At 42.0% G+C, this 6,546-nt stretch overlaps 1 non-coding gene across 1 annotated transcript; it reads left to right on the top strand.

Moving 5' to 3' along the window:
* The first annotated feature begins 2,424 nt into the window (after positions 1-2,424).
* On the top strand, positions 2,425-2,496 carry TRNAC-GCA (transfer RNA cysteine (anticodon GCA)). Its single transcript has one exon. It is a non-coding gene; the product is annotated as a tRNA-Cys (tRNA).
* Positions 2,497-6,546: the final 4,050 nt, after the last annotated feature.

The following is a 6,546-nucleotide window of genomic DNA, read 5'->3' as shown; positions in this document are numbered from 1 at the left end:
TTGAAATAGGCTTAAGAATCTTGGAGAAGTCGAAAATGAACACAGAAAGTTTAGTCTGTTCTTTTGAAAATGTGAGAGCTAGAGGTGATTTGGAGGGCTCTGCCAAGGCTTGTTATAGTCTTTTTAAGATAACAGCAACTTCAGCATCTTTAAAAGCTATAGGAAAAGAGCCAGGTTGAACACATAAGACAAAGAAATATCAGAGGAAGCCATAGCTTTCTTCTAGTGGAGATGCAAGGGAAGAGACTCAAAAGCATAGAGAAAAGGGTTTTTACGTAAAAGGAGAAGAGAAAAGGATGCCCCCTATGAATAGAAGAAAGGAGACAAGGGTGAAGGCTGACTGAAGTAAGTCTGAGGTCACACGGTGAGGCAGTTGCGGAAGCTCACAGCTCAGAGCCTCTCTTTCCTCTGTGGAGCATGGGACCAGGTCGCCTTGGTGCATGATGGGGTGGACAGTGGGTTTGAGGCATGAGGCAAAGATTTTAGCTTAATTTGTTTTTGTTCTTTATATAAATATGCAGGACGTCAGAAAATCTACTAATTATTCCTAATAATTTGAGGATTCTTATGGATTTTAGTGAATTCCGGGAGTTGGTGATGGACAGGGAGGCCTGGCGTGCTGCGATTCATGGGGTCGCAAAGAGTCGGACACGACTGAGTGACTGATCTGATCTGATCTGATGGATTTTGTAGATACACAACCATAGAACCTAGAAGTAATGAGTTTTGTTTCTTCCTTTATAAAAGTTGAACATCATTTCTTTTACTTGCCTTATGCCATTGGCTACAGTTGGGCTTATATTAATTCTTCCACCAGGGATCTCCACATTTGTGGACTATAAATTTGGTATCCACACCTTATATAATGCAGGTTCAGTTTCTCACAAAATATTTATTTTTCCTCACTCCAAACCACAACTGGGACAGGACTGCTTCTCTCTTAGATCTATGGGTAGAGTGTTCTAGTTACCCTTCCACACAGGGCAGCCTTTCCTGGGGGAGCAGCTTTAGTCTGGGATTCCAATTAACCCCCCCGCCCCACCTCAACAGAGACCCAAGGACACCTCTCTTTATGTAAATAGACTAGCCTCTGGTGGCCCTAGGTATTTTTCCACATTGTGGATGTTAAACTTTAGCTCCTGTATGTGGGGTTCACATCCAGTCGTCTGGGACACCAGAACACCAGCTTGGCTGTTACCTTGTATGTTCACCTCCCTCACAGTAGAGAAGAATACATCTGGCATGCAGTGATTTTGTACGTCAAATATTTTGCAGACTTTTAACTTGGGAATCTTGTGCTAAATAAACCAGAAAGCCCAGGCAGGTTAAGAGAGCACATGAACTAGGTGGACAAGGTCACTTTGACTCTTGTTCAAACACAAAGACCTCAAGCACCGACAGTTATCTGGTGGCAGAGCCAGGCCTAGAGACCAAGGGTCGTGGCTCTCAGTCCAGGGCTCTTCTGGGCCTCCCACATTTTGGCAGGAATCTTGGAGCTGTGATGTATTGAAAACGTAAATAACTGCTCAGCAGGTAGAAACCTCAGGGGACAGACAATTCCACGTCCAAAAAAGAAATGACTTGGGAGAGCTGAAAGTCACATCCATTATCCCACATCAGTTAGTTCATCTCACAGTGGAGGAGAAGCAGCACAATGTGACCTTGCCTGTCTGAAACTAGGAACTCTTTTACAGCAGCATATTTTGTTTGGAGCAAAATCTTTTTTACCGAGTACTCACAGAGTCCTGATCTCATTTTCCAAAGTGTTCCCTCCAAACATCATCAGCTGAAAGAAATTTATCTCTTTCCATAAATTAATTTTGTAGACAATTTTTCATGAACACCTACCTTGAAGGCTAACACTAAATGAGATACACTTATGCTGGCAACTACAATTTATCTTGCTTAATGGGCAATTTTGCTTTCTGGGAATGAATTTTCATCTTCAGTAGGAGCAAAGCAACTTGGGAGTGAGGATGTATGTCAAACTGTCAAAGAAAAAAGCCAAAGAAACCAGTGTATACTAATCCAAGGACATAAGGACTATGAGAACCACTGGGATAAGTTGCCACTTGATGTAAATTTTGTTTAGCTCTACCCTTGTGATGAACTCTATGCATTATCTGTCAATTTGCTTGCTCATTGTTATAAGTGATATCTCCTAGCAATGATAAGGAATTCCACCAAACAACCAGATTTATCAGGAAGATCTCAAAATTGGGTTATTAAATTCAGAAATGCTCCCATGGCAACTGCAAAGAGCTCCTGCCCCAACCTCCTGGAATTCTCCCTCCCACACTGACAGGACCACCCAGGTCTGGGGAGTCCCACGTGGGCACTGCCTGGACACTTGGTGCCTACTGGCCTTCCAGCTGGCATACCACAACTCCCATGAACCAGCACCCATTTTGACGTGTCCTTGCTTCCCTGGTGGCTCAGACGGTAAAGCGTCTGCCTGCAATGCAGGAGACCCAGGTTCGATTCCTGGGTCGGGAAGGTCCCCTGGAGAAGGAAATGGCAATCCACTCCAGCACTCTTGCCTGGAAAATCCCATGGACGGAGGAGCCTGATAGGCTACAGTCTATGGGGTCAAAAAGAGTCGGACACGACTGAGCAACTTGACTTTCACTTTTCACTTTTTAGCCAGAGAAGGCTCAGTCCTCAGCTGGGAAGATGCCACCCCAGTCGGCAGTGCTGGATGGCAGTAGACAAATGCCCAGGGCCTCTTTCATCCCTAGGCTCTGCTGCTGCTGCTAAGTTGCTTCAGTCGTGTCCGACTCTGTGTGACCCCATAGACAGCAGCCCACCAGGCTCCCCCATCCCTGGGATTCTCCAGGCAAGAGTACTGCAGTGGGTTGCCATTGCCTTCTCTGCAACCCTAGGCTCTGACCCACCCTCATAAGCTTGTACTCCCTTGTACTAAACCATCTCATTAATCTGGTCCAACTATAACTTCAGGTTTTCTGGTTATTTTTAATCACCATCTGCTGCTGCTGCTAAGTCGCTTCAGTTGTGTCCGACTCTGTGCGACCCCAGGGTACGGCAGCCCACCGGGCTCCCCCGTCCCTGGGACTCTCCAGGCAAGAACACTGGAGTGGCTTGCCATTTCCTTCTCCAATGCATGAAAGTGAAAAGTGAAAGTGAAGTCGCTCAGTCATGTCCGACTCTTAGCGACCCCATGGACTGCAGCCCACTAGGCTCCTCCATCCATGGGACTTTCCAGGCGAGACTACTGGACTGGGGTGCCATTCACCATATGACAAACTAAAATAATGTAGTTTTCAGACACTTAAATATTAGTGTTAACTAACTTCTAAAAAATAACTTTATCACTAAGCAGTTTTCACCTAGACAGTAATTTTGCAGTGACTTTGATTTTGTTCTTCATCTACAATCAAGGTTTCAGAAATGGAGTTCTTTGCTGCAATCATCGCCCAGGCATGTATTAAGTTCCTGGCATTGTATTCATACACTTAGTACAGGCAGACCTCAGAGATTGCAGATTCAGTTCCATATCACCACAATAAAATTAACACTGCAAAAAAGTGAGTCACACAAATTTTTTTGCTTTCCCAGTGCATAGAGTATACTGTACTCTAGTAAGTGTGCAATAGCATTGTGTCTAAAAACAATGTACATACCTTAATTTAAAAATATTCTATTGCCAGGGATGGACCTAAAGATGATCATACTACATGAAGTTAGACAAAGAAAGACAAATATCATGTGATATAACTATATGTGGAATCTAAAAAATGATACAAATGAACTTATTTACAAAATAGAAACAGATTCACAGGCATAGAAAACAAACTTATGGTTACAAAAACGGAAAGGAGGGGACTAAACCAGTAGTTTGGGATTAACATGTACACACTGCTATAAATAAAATAGATAACCAACAAGGACCTACTGTATAGCATAGGGAACTCTACTTAATATTTTGTAATAATCTATAAAGTAAAAAAATGGAAAAAGAATATATATGTGTATAACTGGTTCCAAATAGGAAAAGGAGTACACCAAGGCTGGATATTGTCACCCTGCTTATTTAACTTATATGCAGAGCACATCATGAGAAATGCTAGGCTGGAAGAAGCACAAGCTGGAATCAAGATTGCCGGGAGAAATATCAATAACCTCAGATATGCAGATGACACCACCCTTATGGCAGAAAGTGAAGAGGAACTAAAAAGCCTCTTGAGAAAAGTGAAAGAGGAGAGTGAAAAAGTTGGTTTAAAGCTCAACATTCAGAAAACTAAGATCATGGCATCTGGTCCCATCACTTCATGGGAAGTAGATGGGGAAAAGAGTGGAAACAGTGTCAGACTTTATTTGGGGGGGCTCTAAAATCACTGCAGATGGTGACTGCAGCCATGAAATTAAAAGATGCTTACTCCTTGGAAGGCAAGTTATGACCAACCTAGATAGCATATTAAAAAGCAGAGACGTTACTTTGCCAACAAAGGTCCATCCAGTCAAGGCTATGGTTTTTCCAGTGGTCATGTATGGATGTGAGAGTTGGACTGTGAAGAAAGCTGAGCGCCGAAGAATTGATGCTTTTGAACTGTGGTGTTGGAGAAGACTCTTGAGAGTCCCTTGGACTGCAAGGAGATCCTAAAGGAGATCAATCCTGGGTGTTCATTGGAAGGACTGATGCTGAAGCTGAAACTCCAGTACTTTGGCCACCTCATGCGAAGAGTTGACTCATTGGAAAAGACCCTGATGCTGGGAGGGATTAGGGGCAGGAGGAGAATGGGACAGAGGATAAGATTGCTGGATAGCATCACTGACTCAATGGACATGAGTTTGGGTGGACTCCGGGAGTTGGTGATGGACAGGGAGGCCTGGCGTGCTGCAATTCATGGGGTCGCAAAGAGTTGGACACGACTGAGCGACTGAACTGAACTGATTGACTGAACTGAATCACTGTGCTTTATGCCTGAAACTAACACAACATTGTAAATCAACTATACTTCAAAATTTTTAAATCCTCTATTGTTAAAAAATGCTAACAACTATCTGAGCCTCCAGTGAGTTAAAGTAGTAACATCAAAGATCACTGACCACAGATCACCATAACAAATAAAATAATAATTTAAAAGTTTGAAATATTGCCTGTATTACCAAAATGTGACACAGAGCCACAGGTGAGCAAATCTTGTTGGAAAAATGACCTGATAGACCTGTTCAACTCAGAGTTCCCACAAAACTTCAATTTATAAAAAGCAAAATCTGTGCAGTACAGCAAAGCAACATGCAATAAAACAAGGCATGCCTGCATAGGAATCAGGAAAGCCTTTAAAAAAATCAAATAGCCTTTGACCCCAGGAACACAGACAGCTAATAATAACATATGCAGAAATATTGATGATTTAAAAAACCTCCTATACATACAGCTACAAACTATTTTGTGGCAATATTACTCCCATCCATATATATAAAGCACAAGGAATTTGGGAGCATTTTTACTGCCTTTGCTTAAGATATGAAGGGTCATGGCTTTTCAAGCTCTAAACTCAGAGACAAGAGTGACAAACTCACCCAGAAATAAACCCACACACCTATGGTCGATCTTTGACAAAGGAAGCAAGAATATACAATGGAAAAGAGACAGTCTCTTCAGCAAGTGGTGTGGGAAAGTTGGACATGTAAAAATCAGTGAAAGCATGTAAATCAGTGAGGCTAGAGCATACCCTCTCACCATGCACAAAAATAAACTCCAAATGGCTTAAAGACTTAAAATGAGACAAGACACCATATAACTCCTAGAAGAGATCATAGACAAAACATTCTTGGACATAAATCATACCAGCATTTTCTTAGGTCCCTCAGTTGAGAAGATCCCCTGGAGAAGGCAACAGCCACCCACTCCAGTATTCTGACCTGGAGAATTCCATGGGGTGAATAGTCCATAGGCTCACAGAGAGTTGGAGATGACTGCACAAACTTTCATTTTCATGCAACTCAATAACAACAAAAAACCCAATCGAAAAATGAGTAGAAGACCTAAACAGACATTTCTCCATAGAAGAAATACAGATGGCCAATAGGCACATGAAAAGATGCTCATCATTGATAATTATCAGAGAAATGCAAATCAAAAGTACAATGAGATACCATCTTACACCAGTTAGAATGGCTATAATTAAAAAGTCTACAAATAACAAATGCTGGAGTGGGTGTGGAGAAAAGGGAACCCTCTTACACTGTTGGTGGGAATGTAAGATGGTGTAGCCACTGTGGAAAACAGTATGGAGGTTCCTCAGAAAACTAAAAAATAGAATTACCTTATGATACAGCAATCCCACTTCTGGGAATATATCCAGACAAAATTCTAATTCAAAAAGATACATGTACCCCTATGTTCACAGAAGCACTATTTACGATAGCCTAGACATGGACTCAACCTGAATGTCCCATCGACAGATGAATGGATAAAGATTATATATACATACACACACACATGTATATTTTACATATATGTATAATGGAATATTGTTGTTTAGTTGCTAAGTAGTGTTCGACTTTTTGTAACCACATGGA

Source organism: Bos mutus, chromosome X, assembly GCF_027580195.1.
Source record: "Bos mutus isolate GX-2022 chromosome X, NWIPB_WYAK_1.1, whole genome shotgun sequence".
Classification (NCBI taxonomy): domain Eukaryota; kingdom Metazoa; phylum Chordata; class Mammalia; order Artiodactyla; family Bovidae; genus Bos; species Bos mutus.
Note: the sequence above shows the minus strand (reverse complement) of the source record. Positions and strands in the feature narration are given on the sequence as shown.